Below are 21,822 nucleotides of genomic sequence, written 5' to 3' on the forward strand. Positions count from 1 at the left end.
ACCATTTATGCCTTATCCCAATTTATGCATGAAAATAACCTTGTTGAAACATTTTCTCAAATATCAAAGTTGGCAGGGATTGTTTTGGTCACACCTATATTTACAGCTGATGCTGAACGACGTTTTAGTACTTAAAGGAGGTAAGACACAGTTTTCAGTCAATTTTTTTTGATTTTTTACGTAGGTTTAATAGATTCAATGCCATTGATTACTTATACTTTATTTTGGTAGTATGCTAGCGCTAAACTCTCTCAACTAATCAAAAATGTTGAAGTTAAATACTTATTAACACCATTTAAAATTTATATTTGTTCTAACTTTTTATTTGTTTATGGAAATTTGATGCTAATTTAAGTTCCTTTTGGAATTAGTTCTAGACAAGGTAATCATTTGCATTATAACTTAGACAGACCTTAAAAACAATTAAGTGTGTCTAATAATTATTAGAAACACTTTATGGTTTTTTATGTAATTATTTATTACAAAACTTCATACTGATAAAAAATGTTAAATTATTCATTTTTTTTACTTTACTGATATAAATAGTAGTTTAAAATTATTTTTTAATGATATTCTTCTGAAGATTTATTTGTTTTTTCTATTTTACCATTATGTAGTGTGCTATTATGTCTGAATGGTGTCGTGTAAAGTGACTTTGAGAAGACAAGGTTTTCTCTGTCACAGTTCCTTTAAGTTGAATTAAGGGTAAAGTTTTGAGGCAGTTAAAAAAAGGGGCTGAAAAAAAGTTGAGGAACCGGGTTGAACCTCAAGATGATTGGTTTATACTTCAAATTCTCAAAATTAAATTAACTGATAAAGATTTTATGACTTGCCATTCATATAATATTACAACTAATACACACTGATGTAATTCTGATTTTAAAAAAGATGAGTGTCACGTTGCAAAAAAAGGTAAAACGTAACTTTTTGTGTTTGCATATTAAGTTACTTAGTATTCTTGTATTTATTTTTAAAATTTTTAATTTATTTACTTAGTTTTTGGAATTTATTTTTTTTGAGTTAAGTTTTTTGAATCAAGCTTTTTGTTTATTTTTTAATCGTTTTTTTTAGCCGTTTGCTGTACACTTCCTCCAAAGCCCGAAATCAAATCAGGTTTTAAAAGTAAATAAAGGGTTTTCCCCAGATATAGAAAAAGAATACCTAAATCTTACACAAGAACCTAGTCAGAATAAAGTAAATATTGACTTGAATCAATCTACTCGGTCAGTATTCAGTTTTCAAAATGCATCAAAATCCCATATTTCAAGAAAATCACGCTTTCAATCTTCCAATAGTTCTTGTTCACTATCTTCTCAGATTGAGAGTAAAAGAAGACCAGATAACTGTTCTCTATTACAATCGGAAAGAATTGAAACACAAAACAAAGTTGGTTGTGGATTACCAAAGAGTAAAGAACTTTCTACTGTGGCTGTTGACAAAAATAACTTTGTTATGAGTTTTCAAAGTGTGTAGATTTTTTTTTCAGTATTTGTACATACTGAAAAAAGGTTATACATAATATATTGTTACTTTATTTTTTATATAAGTCAGTTATTATATTTATGTTATGGAGGCATATTATCTTTAAAAAATATTACAAATAAAGATAAATGTTTATGAAAATTTATCCGGTTTAATAAATTAATAAATTATGTGTAATAAATTGTGTTAAAATACATTTTTGTTAAATAACTTTTTTTTTCTTTTTTTAGTTTTTTGTGTGTAGAGTTCCAATAAGTCATCAATTTACTATGTGAAATCAAAATATGTTTGCGATATCAACCCAAAAGTACATTGGCACATAATTTAAGCATAGAAATTCCAACTTAATTATTGACATAAATTATTGAAATAAAAATGCATAATAAAAGTTTTGGACAAGAATTTGTGAGTTATATTTTAATATGTTTAACAGGATTTAGAGAAAAAAAGATGAATAAAAAAATAATTATTAATCAATTGCTATTGCAACTAATGTCACCTAATTTATAACCCATTTATGTTTAAACTATTTAGATTGTAGCTTAAATATAACTTAAGTATTATTAAATAATTAAAATGTTTAAAAATATAATACACTTGTATAAAACTTTGCATGTAAAATATTTTAATGGGGCTGATATTTTCTTTCTTTTTAGGGTTAAACAAATCTTACGTGTTGGTGGAATTATATATGGTTAAGGACCTAAGTCAATTGAGCTTCAGACAAAACTCAATATTGTTGGTCAACAAGGAAAGCTTAAGTTTGAAAAAACTATGTTGTTTAATGTAATAAACAGTGAGTTTGTTTATAGATTTTTTAAAATATTTTTCAAAATATCATTACTACTGTTACAATATCTGGCGAACGTGTATTTCAGATACCCCTTTTGTAAGTCCGTTAAAAATCGAGTCACGTTTTACATATAACACATATTAAAAATTATAATTTTACCCTAAAGCCAACAGTAAAATTAATTTTATTTAAAACCATGCTTACACCGAACCCTTCGCAAAACCCTGAGCTTAACCCTAACAGTTACGGCTAGAGTTTGGTTAGGGTATGGTTTTCAACAATATTTGTTTGATATAAGACTTTTTTACGGACTTCATCAAGTTCAAGATATTGGGCAGATGTGTATTTCAGTCATCGGGGCTGCCTGAAATACATATCTTCCCAATATCTTAAACCAATCTATCTTAATACAGCAGTTTAATAACTTTTTTGTATAATTGTTTAATTTAGATGCAGTATTAAAGGTCTTTCCTGATGCTACCAGCTCAGAAGTACAAATAAAACCATTTAAATAATTTAAAACCATAAACCATTTAAATAATTTAATAAAAAGCAGCACATGGTAAAAACCGGAAAATACTTCAAGCACCAGTAATAATGTCATGTCTATTAGTGTGAACTTTGCTGAAGCAACCAGTAAAGCATAACTAAATAATATATATATATATATATATATATATATATATATATATATATATATATATATATATATATATATATAAATATATATACATTTTTATATGTATAAATATATATATATATATATATATATATATACATATATATATACACAAATATATATAAATATATATTTATATATATATATATATATATATATATATATATATATATATTATGTATATATATATATATATATGTATATATATATATATATATATATATATATATATATATATATATATATATATATATATATATATATATATATATATATATATATATATATATATATATATATATATATATATATATATATATATATATATATATATGTTTAGACCGTTTTTGATAGCGCCGACCATATTTAGGCGCCGCCCAAATTCAGAAATAGCGGAACATTTTGTTTTTTGTTTGCAAATACTTTTTTTTTTACAAAAAAAAACAAACTATAACTTTCTTTACAAAAAGGCGCAGGCACAGGGGCACCGTCGCCCAAATTATTTTCCTAGAATAGCCCATGATATGTATATATAAGTATATATATATATATATATATATATATATATATATATATATATATATATATATATATATATATATATATATATATATATATATATATATATATATATATATATAAATATATATATATATCGATTTTAGTTCCGCATATTGCGTAATACTGCAGTAGTTGGAGACAGTTAAATTATGATTACTCTCAAAATTTGTGAGATTTTAGATTAAGAATTGCTTGCAGATTTAAATTTTAAGATTTGTAGGATTTTGCGAAAAAACACCTTAAAAGGCGTTATATGCAAAAATTGACGATTTAAATATGTTCATATTTATTTGTTTTTTAAAATTAATGCGATTGCTGAACGATTTAAGTTTATCATAATTTATAACAGTTAGCTAACTTTAAAACAACTTTTAACTATTTGAAGATTTGATAGCGCAATTTTTTATTTTATATTTACTTAAGAATATCAAAATAAACATTATTTTTACAATTTAAAACATTTTGAACATGGATATATATTTTTAGGAAAACATTTTCAATTAAAAATTATTATAATAAGAATGCAAATTATGTCCTTTCGAAATATTTACGCATCTGCTAAGTAGTTTAGTTAAAATGAAGCTATGTCGATTCTCAAATCCGCAAACATATTGGGATGCCTCCGATACAAGTTTTACCGTTCGCTCAACACTCTGGGAGTAATATGGAATGTCGGGGATCTCAGGTTTAACATTATTATTATTAATTTATTGGATTTGCTCAATTGAAAAATGTTGTGTTGTTGAGGGCTCCGTAAATTTAGTAATCCTGATGTCAACCAACTCATACCAAAGATTAGCAATAAAATTTATTTCCGGAATTTTCTTCAAATTTGCTTCCAATTTTTTGTTGTTTACTTTATAAATATAAATCAAAGCCAACTACCACATCATAAACTAAGCCATCTACAATTGGGTTTTTAATACATTTAAACAAAACTTGATTTCTACCCTAAATATTTTCAACGCATGTTTTGTTTTCATCAAGTTTTACAAAAAGAGCTTGTAACGGAAGTTCATCTTAATGTAACGCGCATCCAATGAGTTTTAGTTTTCTTTTTAAAAACTCTTCTAATTTTACCACTAAGCCACTTATTGGTCCAGTATTGGTAGCAGTATTATCAAGAAGAACAGTTTGTATACTATCCAAACTGTTATGTTCTAGTAAAACACTGAACGTTTCGGTAGCAAGAACAAAGCCTGAAGCACTAGTGACAGGAATCGTCCTATGAGTCCTTTAATTTCCACTCAATTTTCTATCTTTATAAGTAAACGTGAGCTGATGTTCAGGTTTAATGCAATTCTTTAGTACTTCTCCTCAAGGTGAATTTATTACTTTACTTGTTTTAGTTATCTGATCGAGCTTGCTGTCAACCCTACCGCAAATTAACTGTTTTTTTTGTTCTGAATCCTCATCTTCACTCACGATTTTTATTTTTGACTTAACCCTATCTAATTTGGCTTTATCAATCAAAATATCTTTTATATCAACATCGTTTTTTCGGAGATATTTTATGTCATGTAGTAAAGCATTTGCATAGGCTGCACCTACGTTTGACGAACACTCTTTTCTGACTAGTTTCATTGCAAATTTTAGAAGTTGTATTTTCCAATAGGATTATTTATTGGTTTTCATTCACCTTCATCCTTAAAAAAGTTAATAAAATAAAATGCTTTTTGTTTCATCTACTACAAGTATTTATATAATATTTACCTCCGTAAAGGTTAAACCACTTGTTTCTTTAATTAAGTTTACGTGTAGTATGAAGGATTCATCTTCATCAACTAGCTTATTAGATATTTTTTGTCCTTCTATATCAAGTCTTTGAATCCTTTGACAGATAATCTACGAACGGAAGAAAGTTGATTTGCACCTTTTGGACCAATTTTTTTCCTCTGATCACGAAGATATGCTGTGCTTTCAAGAGGTTCTTTATTACTTTGAGAGCAAAGGCATACAATAGGTTCTTCGATGCAATTATCTTTATTACATGAAACTTTTCTGTCACTACAGGAAAGCACATTTAATGAACAGGAACACGCAGAAATATCAAAAAGTTTGTCTAAGTTTGAATTAAGATTTCTTTTAGCGCTTGATTTTCCGTGCTTGCGATTAAGATCCTTAAAAAGTACGAGAAGATCTTTAATATTAATAGATTCGTCAGTTGTAAAATGTAAACTTGAGTTTATTGTAGCCCAAATTGATTTTAAGTTAATGCTTATTTGCTGAGTCATCAATACAATATCTGCATTTGGATTTATATGCATAAGATAGTAATAGTACTGAATAACCTGTCTAAAAGTGCTTGGATCTGTCATTTATAATTCACATGAGCCACCACAATACTTTTTTTTACTTTTCATCGGTGTAGTTGTAGCCTTAATGCATTTTCGTGGACTAATTATATATGTAAACTGTACTAAATAATACATACTGTACTAAAGAGTATATACTATATGAAGGATCATGGGCAACAGCGTGACTTTTTAGTGGGGGCCAACACATCAAAAATACCTAAAATATCAGAACTTACTATTAAAAACATGCTTTGTTAAAACAAAAGAATCAAAAACCTTTTGAAAAAATTTGGGGGCCCATAGCCCCTCAGGAATTGAGTAAAATCATTAGTTTCTCCGACTAAATTAAGTATAACCATAGGTTCCGATCTTTGATACTAAAAGATTTCTTTAAATTACAATTTTGTTTTGAACCGACTTTTCGATATTTGATATTTAATTTTAAAACCAACTTTTAAATATAAAAATGTATTTGCAAAATTTATATTTAAATGCGTGCAAACGATTTAGCGAAAATTTGTTAGCTTCTTGAAACAACTGCGCTTTTTAAAAAATCGTTTATTAGTTACATTATATTCAAAATATATAAATTCGAAACGAGATATTATAAAACGAGATGACTAGACTTAAAATAAAATACTTGAAATTAAAAGTTTAACAAAACTTGTCAAAAATTAAGACTTGAAATATAAATTCGCAAGCCATTTTTAAACCAGGATACTTGAGATTAGGCAAAACCTTATCTCTAACCTAGACACAGTAACTGCAACATTACACAACTCAAAACTCAAAAAAAAAGCTACAATAGACGTACCCTATTATATATATATATATATATATATATATATATATATACATATATATATATATAAATGCGGTAGTGGTGTAGTGGTAAGAGCGCTCGCTTTGTATGCGAGAGGTTCGGAGTTCGACTCCCACCACGTCCCTGGAAGTACCGCGCTCAACTTAGTTTCTCCGCGCAGCGGCCTTGCTCGGCAAGGTTCGTGTTTCGGAGTTAAAGAGTTGAGAGAGGGTTGCACCACGAATAATGACAAAAAAAAAAAAAAAAAAAAAATATTAAAAAAAAAATATTAAAAAAATGAGTATCCTCCTCGACTGTAGTGGCCCGCCTCGGGCCTTGGGGAGGTGAATAATCTAAAAAAAAAAAAAAAAAAAAAAAAAAAATATATATATATATATATATATATATATATATATATATATATATATATATATATGTATATATACATATATATATATAATATATATATATATATATATATATATATATATATATATATATATATATATATATATATATATATAAATATATATATATTTATATATATATGTTTATATATATACATTGTTGACCATTAAATTAGGACATTCATAAAAATTTAACTTTTTCTTGATTATGATTTAAAAATAACACAACCCATGCCGTGTTAGTGTTCTGGAACCATGGTAATTTATTAATAAACAAACGTTTTGAAAAATATTATATAATGCTAACAATTTTAATTTAGTTTTATCGTTGTATGTCAGTTAAGAAGTCGCGAGGTGATTAAGTTCATATTGAAGTTGTGTTGGTGTTACGTTGAACAGTATGCAAACTTTTAATGATAAGTCATAATTAATATACTGACTGGATTTAAGTGAAGTTTATATTTTGAAATTACTATAATATATCTGTAAATTTTTATAAATTATTAATGGTTAAATGCTCGGACATTAGTCCCGCAAAACGTCGTGAGGTTGCTACCTTGTTGCAATATTCGTCTTTTACAAATATGAAAATTGCTAAAAGACTTAATGTTTCCCATCAGACTGTTAGCAGAATTAAAAAAACTTTGTTTACTGGTGACAATGTTACTGAAACTAAGAGAAGTAACTGTGCTAGACCACGCAAATCAACACTCCGTGGTGATCGAGAATTGATAAAGTTTTGTCGTGAAAACAGGCATAGATTATCTTCTGATTTAGTCAGTGAATGGAGGAAAACTGGAGTTGAAGTTAGTAGTAGAATTGTGAGAAGACGCCTAGTGGAACATGGATACAAGGCCTACAGGCCACATAAAAAACCAAAGCTTACACCGGCAATGTGCAAGAAGCGACTAGCTTGGGCGAAAGATTACCAGAACTGGACTGAAGATGATTGGACATCGGTATTTATTGAATATTGTTATTTGTTTTAGTAAACATTGTCCTTGTTTGCTGGTTATTATTACTTATTAGAATAAAGTTTTCGCTTTTTGTTTTAAATGTAGTAATTGCATTAAGTGAGCAACCTCGACATTCTGTTTAGTATTGGTAATAATTAACTTATAGATTGTTATGAAATTGTGGTGTTCCATTAAAAGAAACTTTGTATTTTCTATGCTTAGGTCTGTTTCTCAGATGAGACAATGCTAGAAGTTTTGGGAGAAAGAACACAGTATGTTAGGAAAAGATCAACAGAAGCTTATTATCCAGACTGTATTGAAGAAACTGTTAAACACCCACAGAAGATTATGGTCTGGAGCGTGATATCTATTCATGGAACAGGGCAACTCCATATTGTAGATGGTATAATGAACCAAGAAAAATACAAAAACTTATTAGAGAGAAAGTTATTTACACAATTATATATGCATGGTGGTGCACCTTGTCATATGGCCAAATCCATCGCTAAACTTTTTCACGAAAGGAATGTCCCAGCATTAAAATAGCCAGGAAACAGCCCAGATTGTATATATATATATATATATATATATATATATATATAATATATATATATATATATATATATATATATATATATATATATATATATATATTCTCGTGTTTGTAGATAACAAGTTTAAAGATATATAATTATATAATGACTTCGAGATCTACAATATGATGAAAGATAATTCTTTGATTTCTAGTATATTAGAAAATAATAATTATCAAAGTTCAACTGGTGAGTTTTTTTCTAGTTCAATTCAGAATAGTATTATTACTTTAGGAAGTGATTCTATATTATCTATAACTAAACTGTCTTCAACATGTGATGAATTTGGTAATTCTTTTTCATTCTGAGTCTTTTCATTTTGAACGTTGTCCTTATTTGGCGCATAATCTTGCCGTGTAGGTGGTTAAACATGCAGTTACACATTTTTCATTAAATAATTTGCTTATCTTGTTGCACAAACATGGACGCGAGGACCTACCAAAAAAATTCTAAAACTATATTTAAAACGCCTAATTGTGTGATTACTGAAAAAATCTGCTCTGGTAACTATATCTATCTAGGTTTAGTTACTAGTATTAAAAATATGCTCTAAGATGATAAAGCAAGTATTAATAACAACATACATTTAATAGAAAATTTATATGAGCTGCCATTTTTAAATCTAGCAATACCCAGCTTTGGTCTTTACTTCGCCATTTTGGTTCTAAATCTCTGTTTCGTGTTGCTTTTTTCTGTGGCAAACAAATAACTAACTCTTTTATTGAGTTTTTTAGACAGTTTTTGGAAGAATTCAAAATACTTTCAGAAAATGGTCTGGTTTACAAAGATAACTTTTCAAATGTTAGTTTACAGTTTTGAACAAGTGATACTCCGGCACGTACTTTTATTTATGTATAAAGCCACACAATTCTTACACCGGCATGAACGATGTATTGACGAGAGTAAATGGGAAGGAAAAGTTGTTTTAATCACGTTAATTTTGCTCTTCGTTCAGACTAACAGTTTGCTAAAATGTATTATAAAGATCATCAAATATATTAAAGCACTTGTGTTGCTTCCTTTGTTTTAGACTATATGCATTTAGTTTGTCTTGGGGTTGTTAGACAAGAATTGATACTTTGGATAGATAGACCAAGCATATGTTGGTTGTCTTATGCCCAAATTAATCATATTACTGAATAATTAAATGACTTATCTGGTAATATGCTATCTGATTTTGTCAGACAGCCAGGATCACTTGGAGAGTTTAAAAGATGGAAGGCTACAGAGTTTTATTTATTTCTTATGTATACTGGACCCTATGTATTGAAGAATGTATTAAAACACGATCTTTATATACATTTTCTTTCCCTTAGTGTTTCTATTCGTATGTTAAATGATAATTCTAGTACTAATGCCATTGGGTATGTATCAATGTTTGGTTTGAGGTAAGAACATGCCATTTTCTCAAATTGTCAAGCGTTTAGGAGAAATAAATTGTTCAGGTAATAAATTTTTGAGAAAAAAAAACGCAAATCAAAAGTGGTTCCAGATGGTTAAAATAGCTGGGTTTTTTTTGAAAAGTGGCAGAGATTATTGAAATAAATTTCGATTTTTTACTTTGTGAAATAATTCCATGTTGCTATTTTAACGGCTTCTTTGTTGTACCATGCAGTTTAAGTTATACAAAGAATTATATGTGCCAAAAAATGCCTCTGTAAAAAGAAAACTGGTCAAAAATCTGAACTCAAATGCAAAGTTAATTTTTCGAGTAGAACAAGAAATGTTGTTTGTCCATTATGTCATGATTGTGTGCTTTGAATAAATAGTATAAAACAATAGAGTTACTATAAAAAAATGTTATTTTAAATAATTTTATTTTGCTAGTTATAATAAAAAATTGTTTTTTCTATTTTAAAGGGTTTTACTCAAACATTTGCTGTCAATAATTTTTTAAAGAAAGGAAAACTCAATTTTTGGTATTTATAGTAATTCTTTCTATTTGTTCCTACTAAATGTTTTCCATTTGTTGATAATGCTTTTAATTAAATCTGTTTATAACTATTTATTTATATGAATTTATCTCATAGTGTCAAACAAAGAATTCACGAATTAATTGCGTTATGCTCGAAATTTGGAAAAAATGTAAAAATCAATCTAGTTTCACTCTAAGCAGTTGTATATAATTTTAAAATTTTGAAAAAGAAGTACAGCAAAGTTTATTTTTTTTAGTCTTTTAAATTTCGTATTCAATAAGTTGCTTAGACTAATATAATTGCAATGTATGACCTTAATAAATAAATAATGAAAAGAACATCACCGCGCGATGTTATACAATGTAACATTGTGAAAATGTTAGAAATACGTTGTTGATCGTTTTTCTTGCAACGTTTGGCCAACTTCATCAAAATTACATTGGTTTATTTTTCATTTCTACCATTATTCCAACGTCTAAACAATAATAGAATAGATTGGCAAACCTTGCATTTTGAGCAAAAAATGACGTTATCTCAGCGTCATTATTCGCTTAAAATACAAAGTTTGCCTAACGTAGTTATAACGTCTTTTGTATTAAATTTAACGTTGCTGTAACGCCTTTCCTTAAACAAATTTTAAAAACAAATGCCTTTAAGGTATGATGTTATAAATGAAACAGCAGAAAAACGTCATTTAGCTCAAATGTAAAGATGTTAAAACGTCATTTTTACATCGTTGCAATAGCGTTAGCAAAATGACGTTTTCCCGCTGTTTCATTTATAACATCATTTCCTACGGGCATTTGTTTTTAAAAATTACAATCTACATGTCTTTTAAACGTCTTTTAAACGTTCTTTACGTATGAATGTTTAGATGACCTTTAAAAGACATTTAAAATACATTTAGAAGGTAAATTTTAAAAACAAATGGTCGCTGGGTACCAATGTCTTTCCAACGTTAAGGATGACTTTGGAAAAATGTTGTTCCAACGTAATTTTTCTTATTGGGACGTAAGATATTACCTAAATGAAAAAAAGGTGTTGTTAACATTTTGACTTTAAGTTGCATAATATTTTTTAAATTTTATATTAAAATTTTTATTATTATTACAAAATTATAAAACATATGAATTATTATTTTTGCAGCCAATATGCATAAGAGAGTTTTTTTCATTAGCTATCACGCTCAAAGGCCTACAAAAGAATAAAGTATCCCAGAAAGCAAACTGCAATAGAGCATAGCTCTGATACAGACTCATGTGGTGGGAATGTAGATCTTGAGAGTTCGGTTACTAAAGTACCTATCCATTAACTAGTTGATTCTCCTTCACTTGCATTAAGACCTATGCAGATACGACTTATAATACATAAATACATAAAAAAACTTACAATAATATAGGGTTTTTCACCACATGTCAACATTGTATCACTACATTTCGACACTTGCATTTAATTTAGACATTTTATCACTACGTTTTAACACTTTTGCACTCAATTTCGACACTGTTGCATCACATTTTCGACAATTTAAAAACATTAAATTTTGAATAAAAATTTTCATATTTATGATGAAAAGTTTAGTTAAATAATAATGGATTGAGTTTAATCGGGACAATAAAATAATTAGTGTAGCTTTTTTTTTAATTCTACAGTACTTAAAGTGAATGCTAACATCATAAATGTGGTTTCAAAAATTTTTTGAATCTATAATATAGTTAAAGCAAAAAATGTGGATATTAATTATTCAATTTGCCATAATAATTGTTTTTAATTGCTACATTATCTTATTTTTATTGACTGGATTTATGATATTTTATTACCAAAAAAAAATAGCTACATTTGGAAAATATCCCAACAATTCATAACTAAATTGTCATCAAACTATAAATTAATGTCGTAATTTTTTATCATGTAAATAAAAGTCTTTTTATTATCCAAAATATTTTTTCTCTTCACTACAATAAGATTTTAAAGTAAAAGCTTAAACATCATTTTCAAAATTTATAAACAGCAATGCCAAATCCAACAATCAACAATAAAAGCTGTTCAAGGTTAATGGAATCTTACTTTGAACTTCACCATCAGAAATTGCAAATTATTTGGATTTAAATGAACTGCAATCTATTCAATTATTAAAATATATAAAAATGGTTTGCCGATAGAATGCAATTAAAAGGTGGTTCTAGAAACAAAATATTAACAGATCAATCCAAGGTATCAAACTAAAACTGGAATGATGATGATTGTAGAATGACTCTTAAGGACATTAAACAAAGACTTATTTAGCAAAAATCCATTTAAGACAGTCATTTGACTATAGCAAGATGCATTGATAGTTTTAATCATACTTTAAAAACGTGTTCACAATATTCCAGAGAGAAGAATTTCTAAAGACGTAATTAATAAAAGCGCTACTTATGGAGAAAAATTCATGAAGTTTTGTCTTCTATAAATGACAATAAAACATTCTGTACTGATGAAATAGTGTTTACCCTTTCAATGTGAGTTAGAAGAGGACCTTCTTTAGCTGGAAAGAGGGCCACACAAAAAGTAGCCCAATAACGGTCAAGAAATATTTTCGTCTGTTGTCCAGAAAAAGCTTTTTATATTTTATTCATTTAGTAATAACAGAATGAACTTTTAATGAAGTTGTTGTTCAAGATGAAATGGTACGTGTTGGTCATTCTTTGAAGTTTTTACCTCCATATTTTCCCTTTTTAAATCTCATTAAAAATATGTTTTCCGAATGAAAATAGTTTATCAGAAGGTGGAACTGCTTGAAAACATACAAAACGGTGCGTTGAATATTACTAGCACAAAGTTTAATAACTATTACGGGCACGTGCTTGGGTATATGATTCCGTGTTCAAGAAGAGAAGCAATTATTGAAGAATAAACTTAGTTTAGTATTTTTTTTTATCAAGCGAATGTTTGCGATTACAATATTTTATAATATAATTTTTTGTTTGAACGTTATTTTGTATACAAACTAAAAAATTAATTAACAAAACAGTTAAATTTTTTCTAAATGAATTTAGAAAAAATTTAACTGTTTTGTTTTTATATTATTTAAAGTATTCTTAGCGCTGTCAAATTGAATGCAAAACGGTCAAAGTTAAATGCGACGGTTTAAAAATTGAATAAAACATTGTCGAAATGTACAGATACAATGTTGAAATTAAATGATACATTTTCGAAATGAAGTGGGGAACCCTGTAAATACATAAATACAATACATAAATACATAAATAAATTGCAATGCATAAATACACTTACAATACAAAAATACATAAACTTTAGAAACTTAATAGTATTACATACTTTTCTTCGTTAAATCAGAACTATATAGGATTATTTAAATATTTTTTGTTAAGTTGGAGCTAATGCTGACTTGGATGTTTGGTGTAATGAAACTCTAATGAAAAAAGAAATTTTTAGAATTTAAACAGCACATACTGAATTTTACGTATGTAGTAATGGGTGCACTTGATATAAAAACTGCTTTACGCAATAGAAAGCGTTCTACAAAGTCTAAAAGTCAAACAAGCAGATAGTCCCCAGATTATGATGCGGTTGAGGATAATTCAGTTTTAGGACGCCTGCCTATGACCACAAAAGAACAATATTATGAGCTAGAGGAAAAATGTAAAAATTATTCTTTTGTCAAAACTTGGGTATGGATGGATCAATTCAAATTTCTTAGTATAATTAAAGTCATTAAATTTTACTGAATGAAATTTATTATTAAAATATAATAAGCCTTCATATAGTCTAATCTCAATCAAATAAAAATTTAATGATAACTTATAAAACATTCATTTATTTACACTGCAGCAATTAAAAGTTCAAGATTTAGTAAACATTATTTAAAACGATTTTATTGGGTTTTTATGTAAATTCCGAAAGAATGTAGCAAGTTCTTATGGCAGATTTTTTTTTCGACCTTAATCTTAAATCTGGACTTATTTATTATTGTTTTTTTTTAATTCTTTACGTGTTTGTCGTTATGTATGACAAGCAATTTAAAAATCTCTTGCAAACAATCTGATAATCAACTTCATTAACTTAACAATCTAGGAAGTAAAACGTCAATTTATGTAGTTTAAATTTTAAATTACATTCTATTTTTGATACCTTATTATTGTAACATAATTTATTATTTAAGAATAGTATCGTTTTGCATCTTAGATAATTAGTAGTTTGATGTTTTTCCATCACACCCATTACCTTACAAATAATAAGTAATCTTTTGGGAATTACATGATATTAAAGTTGTAATGTTCCATACTTTACCAGATGGTGTGGTAAAATCGTTTACAAAGTGAAGATACATAGTACATAAATTACAACATTTTGATACGCATTTTAAAACCTTGGATTCATCGTTGATTAAAATTTGATTTTTCTACGTGTCTTATAATATTTTTGGTTGATGTTGTGATGATACAATAGAAGTGTTTTCAAGAAATAATTTTAATTCATTGTCTAAAAGAGGCAGTTTCAAAATACCATGTAGAGCAGTTAACAAATTTTCAAAAAATATATATATATATATATATATATATATATACAATATAAATATATATTTATTATTATATATTTACTGGTATTTTAAAAATGTACAAAATAGAAAATGGTGAGACAGGTAATTACTACATTACTCTAATGTCACACCAAAAAAGCAAAAAAAGAAAATTTAATATGAGTAAATGTGAAAAACATAAGTTAGTAGACTGTGTGAAAATTGAAATCATACTTTTTTAAATTCAATTTGAATGCTGACAGTGAGAGCGAGTTCACTATGTGGTCAGGAAGTGAATTCCATACTTGAATGATTCCTTCGCTGTTAAGTAATATTTTAGTATCATTAATGTATTTATTACGTGGAGTAAACTTTTGCGAAAACTTCTAGTAAAATATTTCAAATTGGAATAGGTGAAAACATTTGAAAATGGTAAATCAACGAGATTATGTAAAATTTTAAATGTCATATAAAGATCAAACTTAACTCTGCAGTATTTAAGAGATTCTAGTTAAAAAGTAATAAGTCTTAATAAGTATTCGGTGTATGTAATATGACGCTTTTGAAGACAATTCTGTTAAAGTACTTTTGAACTTTTTCTATGCAAAATAAATCTTTAAAATGACGAGGGCTCCGAACTGGGGTGCAAGATTTTAATACAGGCCACACAGTAACTTTGTAAGCTTTTAACAAAAGTTAAGAATTGTTTGAGATGAAGGATTTTGAAAGTAAGTAAACGCAAGAGTATGTTATGCTTAAAGAACGAGAGCAGTGATTAGAGAACTTCATATCAAAGGATATAGTGATTGCAAAATCCTGAATTGAGTAAATAATTTAAATATTGATAACGGAATTTAATAAATAAGGACGAGTAGGTATATTATATCTTCCATAACATAAATAAAAACATTTGTTTGTTGCTATTATTAGTTACCAATATTTGAACCATGCCAAGATTTTATTTACAGTGTTTACAATATCAATGTTGTTGTATACATTTCTTGATTGATACAACTTTAAATCATCAGCAAACAGCTTATGCCACAATCTCCATCTGGGCAATAAATATGTTGTAATAAATAAATAACAAGAACAGTATAGGTCCTAGTTCAGTTCCTTGTGGTATGCTACTCTTTGCTGAAGCGATTTTAGAATATGAGGTACCAACACACACACATTGAAAGCAATTAATAACAAAGTTTTTAATCCAATTAAATAGTCCGTATTTATTTCAAAAGTATTGCAATTTGAATATTAGTTAAGGATGAGTTACCGAGTCAAAAGCTTTTTCAAAATTAATATGGATGATATCAACTGTTTTTTTGTTATTTAAGGCAGTGGTTCCTTTTTTTAAAGTTGCCAGCATTGCATTGGGAACTTGTGGATCTGTGATTTATAAAACCAAATTGATGTTGAGAGAAAGAGTTATTATTTAGCAGATAGTATTTTATGGTTTTAGTAATGATTGATTCCATATCCTAGCAAACGATACAGGTCATTGAAATAGGTCTGTTGTTGTAAGGTAGAGAAGGGTGACCTTTCTCTGGAGAAATTATTGCTGATTTCCAAATTTCAGGTATAGAATTAGTGGTGATTGACTTTTCGAACAAAATAGACAAAGGAATGGCAAGGTAGATGCAATTGATTTTAAATATATTTGAGGGTAACCATGTGGAGATTTGGAAAATTTTGCTAGGACTTTTTGTAGTGATGAAACGGCAGAATCATATAGAAGTAATACGTTACTCAAGGAGTTTTGATAGGATAGAAAATCTAATCGAGGGCTAACACCGTTATTAGTGATGAAGACAGAGCCAAAAAAGTTGTTCAAATTAAGCGTTTTTTTACAATCGTCTAAACAAAGAAAGCCATCAGAACTTTGAAGTGGTGCAACATAATGGTGACGCTTGGATTTTATTTTGATAAAAGAGTAAAATTTATTGATATTTTCCTTATTAATAGTAATAATAATAATATATATAAAACATCTTTCTCCTTATTAATAGCTTTTTTTAATATTTTGCATCGTATAAATGTGAGCAATCTTGTATTTGATAAAAGTATTTAAAATAGTTCTTTTTTTATAATGCCAAACTTCGAAGTGCGCGAGGTTGAATACTGCATCTTTTTTATGGAGTGCTGGTACGTGCAACAAAATGCTTGAGTTCAAAATGTCACATATAACGCGCCAGAAGGACTCAATATTAAGATTTTACTCACCTAATCTGTACCACTTTACATTAAATAATTCTTTGTTGATATTATTGAAGTTGGACTTATGAAAATGAAATGAAACTGGAAATCATGGTATTTTATTGCTAATTAACGTTCCCAAATTGCAATTAAAGAAATAGTACCATGGTCACAGGTACTGGTCAAAAAGGGTCTGTAGTTACTAGGTTATATACATTGATTTTATCATTGGGTAATATAAGATCCAAAATGTTGTTTAATTGGGTACTGTTTGATACCAGCTGGGTTAGAGCGTTCACTTTACAAGTTTCTATGAACATGTCGTGACAAGAATCGTCTAGGCTAACAGGTATTGACCAATACCTGTTAGCCTACCATGTATCAGGCAATTTTAATCTACCAATAAGTGGTAGATTAAAACTGCCTGATACATACACGTATGATTACAAGTTGATGAAATTTTACATAACATCTTACATAAGGCTTTGGTTTTCAAAAAACATGAAGCTGCACACAGGGGGTGGTAAAATCATGAAATGCATAATTTTTCTAGACTAGAGGAGACACATACGTCTACACATGTAATTTCAGTTTCTACAAGTTTTTCAGGAACATCAAAACTAATTTGTACAAAATGGATGTTACTTCGCACTAATATGAGTGAGCCTTAACCATTGCCATACGATCACGTTGAAATATTTGGAAGTCATTTCCATTTAACAGTAATGAGTCTGGAGTTTTGTTGTTTAACCAGGTTTCCGTGATAAAGTTAATATCGAGATTGCCGTTTCGGAGAAGAATATGCAAATGATTCAGTTTATTGTTAAGTGATCTTGAATTGAAGTATGCACAGTTAATGATTTTATTTAGTCGTCTGTTTAGATTTTCTTTTGTAGAAATATGTTTCAAAGTTTTAATAATGATTTGCGTAGGTGGAATGAAACGTTTTATTGGAACTTTCTGAATTGATAAATGTGTTGTTGGAGGTGTTGCTAGTTGGTTTTTGATTGACATTGGTGGCTAATGATGTCTAGTTAATTCTTTTATTGTTTTACCTCGAATAACATAGATTGAAGTAGCAGTTGGACTAAGAGCGGCACACTTTTATTGCATTCAGTTCTGAGAAGGTGCGCCAGAATTTGTTCATTTAAAGTCATATCAGGGTTGATGAATAGGGAAATATGATCTACTCTGTTGTTGATTAAGCAAAAAAGGTGGAGACTTCTTTAAGTACTCTGTTTCTAGCTGGTTCATCTGTAAGGATTACTAGTATTGGACTGGGTAGTTCAGGGGTACTTACGTTGGGTTTAAGGCGAAAATGATTTACAAATAAAGACTTGTCTGTCCCCAATAATGGAAAAGTTATTTCTACTTTAAGTTTGTGCTGGGCTTTAGCAATTGATAGATCGGTATTGGAAGATTTTGGAGCACCATGTATAGTTATTTTCCTAGCTCTGTTTCCTCGAGGGCTATTGTGTTAATAGAATTCATTTGTTCTTGGTCTTTTGGTGTTGTTTTTAACCCCTTTGCGACTACAACATTCCAAGCAGTGGTGCTGCCACTGCGGTAGGTGATGGAGTTGTTTTGAGAGTATGAAGATCTAGATTCAGTTTGGTAACCCGTTCTTCAACTATATTGAGTCTATCCATGAGTGTGCGCATAATCGCATCGTACTTAGTATACAAATATATAAGAAGATTTTCAATTGTTTTGGTCATTTCAAAAATTTATATGGGAAAAAATTGAATTTTAAAAGGTAATTATTGTTTAGGTTGTTGTTGATTTAGGAAACGATTTCTTTATAGTTCTTTTTTAATATAATATGTTTTTTAATGTTTTTTAGTGAAGTGTAATGTTTATGAAGTGATTAAACATTGCATGCATTTAATGTTTATGAAGTGATTAAACATTGCATGCATTTAATGTTTATGAAGTGATTAAACATTGCATGCATTTAATGTTTATGAAGTGATTAAACATTGCAGAACCTATAATCTTACAACAAAAAAATGCCACCTCTGACTCTATGAAAAATATGTAATTTTATCACATAGTGGAACAAATTTACTAAACAAAAAGAATGAAATTGTATCTCAGTGTCGACATTCAAAAAAATTCTTGCTCTCTTTATTTGACACAGGAGACTAGTAAACTATATCGGCTTCTTGTTTTGTTTAAACTCAGATTTGTTTATAAAGTCTGAATCCCTTCTACGGTATATAATTTTTTGTTTTTTAAACGGATTTTTGACGTTTTTTGTTTGTATTCAGGGCTGATAATTGCCTTCGGGCATAAAACTTTAAGTCCCGCTATTTAGATGTTTTTTATTCATTTAATTACATAAAGTATAAATTGCTCTATTATTTAATAATATTGAGCACTGTCATACGAACAAGAGTTTTTGTATTTTACAACGCAATACTAACCTCACTTATATATATATATATATATATATATATGTATATATATATATATATATATATATATATATATATATATATATATATATATATATATATATATATATATATTTGTATATATATATATATATATATATATATATATATATATATATATATATATATATATATATATATATATATATATATATATATATATATATATATATATATATATATATATATATATATATATATATATATATATATACATATATATATATATATATATATATGTATTTATATATCGAATATGTCGAATTTTTTTATCTTTCCTGTAGATGAACAAAAAGTTTTCTTGGCATCAGTATTGTATGAAAATAATATTTAAAGATTTTTTATAAACCATTAGGGGTTCGTACTTTTGATTAAAGTCTTACATTATTTGATGTATTTTAACCATTTCCTCAATACAATCTAAATACGTACCATCAATAAATCATTGACTAAAATGCATTATATAAATTTTATCCATTTCTTTTTTAGTCAAGTACTAAAAAAAAAATGGAATATATTTTCAAACGTTATTTACATGTGACGTCACCAACATTAGCAACAAACCATGTGCTGGACTTTTTAGAAACAAGCAAAATATCTAATATACTATTTTGTAATTTTATTTTCTTCTTTGCAATAATTGATCTATAATAAAATTCAAATAGGATAATATAGATGTACACTACAGTAGGCTATAGTTTAGACTGTAGAAAGATCACTTCATTTAACATGTAAGCCTATTTATGAGAGGGCTAAGCATATTATAGTCTGTATAAAGATTGGAATAATTATTGACTAAATTCTAATGAAAAATTTTTTTAACACCTTTTAATAATTGCGAACATAACTTGTTGTAGTTTTTCTTATCATTTTAGACAAATTATATTAAATATGAATAGTATGTGTACACGAAGTACAACTAAACATCCACTGTTTGGACAGTTAGTTGATCTTCCTGAAAATCAAATCCCATCATACGAAGATGTTATTAAGGCGCCATTTTATAATCATAAAACAGTATTAGAAATTAGCTTGCAAGAAAGGTATTCAATTTTAGCAGACAGAGTGAAATGTGTTTATTCAAAAGCAAGTATTCCCACAATAGAAGTGAATAGCACAACCATTAGGATAAAAAGACTGACGGATAAAGTGCATACAGTTGAAAAATATTCAGATGCAAAAAGAATATCAGACACGTTCCCTGAGAAGTTGAATTCTTTTAGCAGTTATTTGACATTTATACCTGCAAATGCTTTGATTTGGGCATTAGAGATGGGAACTTATGCACGTGCCCACTGCCAAATAAAATTCCATTGATAGAGTGGGATTTCTAGGTTGACCAGAAAACTGTTAGAAATATGGTAAATGGTGGAGTAGACAAAGAAACGACAGCAACACAGGAAAATAGACAAAAACGCAAATTTATGAAATCAGTGTGTGATAAAGCACACTCAAAAGAAGTTGAATATGAAACTGATGAAGATACTGATGAGGATAAGCGTAAGACGTCAGAAAGTAATTATACATCAGAGGAAGAGACAGTATCAGTGCAGAACAGAAGCGAGTACAAGGAATTATGTAAAGCAGTTGATCGATGCAAAATAAGCAACAGAGATACATGTCTTATTGTTAATGCTGTTTTAAAGGACCTCAGTGTGTTGTCTTCAGCAACAATTCTTGATCCTTCAAAGCTACGTCGACAAAGGAATTTCTGGTGAGATACTCTGGTTAAAGAACATATACAAAGCAATAAAGAATTGTGCTGTATAGGCTTTGATGGAAAACAAGACGTTACATTAGTTGAGAGTTTTAGCTGTAGAAGAAGTAAAAAAGAAGAACACTACAGTATTGTCTCGTATCCTGGAAACATATACATCGATCATATAGTTCCTGAAAGTAGTAAAGCTGCTGATATAACAAAGGAGTTAATGTCAGTTATTATAGAGACAAACTCCGTAGAAAGCATTCAAGGTGTTGTGTATAATGGCACAAATAATAATACAGGTAAAAGCAACGGAATCATAAGAAAATTGAAGGAGAACTTAGGTAGACCATTACAGTGGTTGGTATGCCTTCTACACTGTAACGAGCTGCCATTTAGAAGGTTTTTGGCAGACGTGGAATTTGCTCGAAATACAGGACCTTCCACATCGACAGGTACAATT

At 28.1% G+C, this 21,822-nt stretch overlaps 1 protein-coding gene across 4 annotated transcripts in view; it reads right to left on the bottom strand.

Moving 5' to 3' along the window:
* Positions 1 to 21,822, bottom strand: part of LOC136082280 (sushi domain-containing protein 2-like) — a 45,139-nt gene that overhangs the window by 17,172 nt on the left and 6,145 nt on the right. For 2 of the 4 annotated variants that reach the window (XM_065800978.1, XM_065800979.1), the window contains exon 3: positions 11,429 to 11,509. The exons of the other annotated variants lie outside the window; for them this stretch is intronic. The gene's annotated coding sequence lies outside the window, so the exon portion shown is untranslated. The remainder of the gene's footprint in view (positions 1 to 11,428; positions 11,510 to 21,822) is intronic. 4 annotated transcript variants of the gene reach the window in all.

Source organism: Hydra vulgaris, chromosome 07 (genome assembly GCF_038396675.1).
Source record: "Hydra vulgaris chromosome 07, alternate assembly HydraT2T_AEP".
NCBI classification, from domain to species: Eukaryota; Metazoa; Cnidaria; class Hydrozoa; order Anthoathecata; family Hydridae; genus Hydra; species Hydra vulgaris.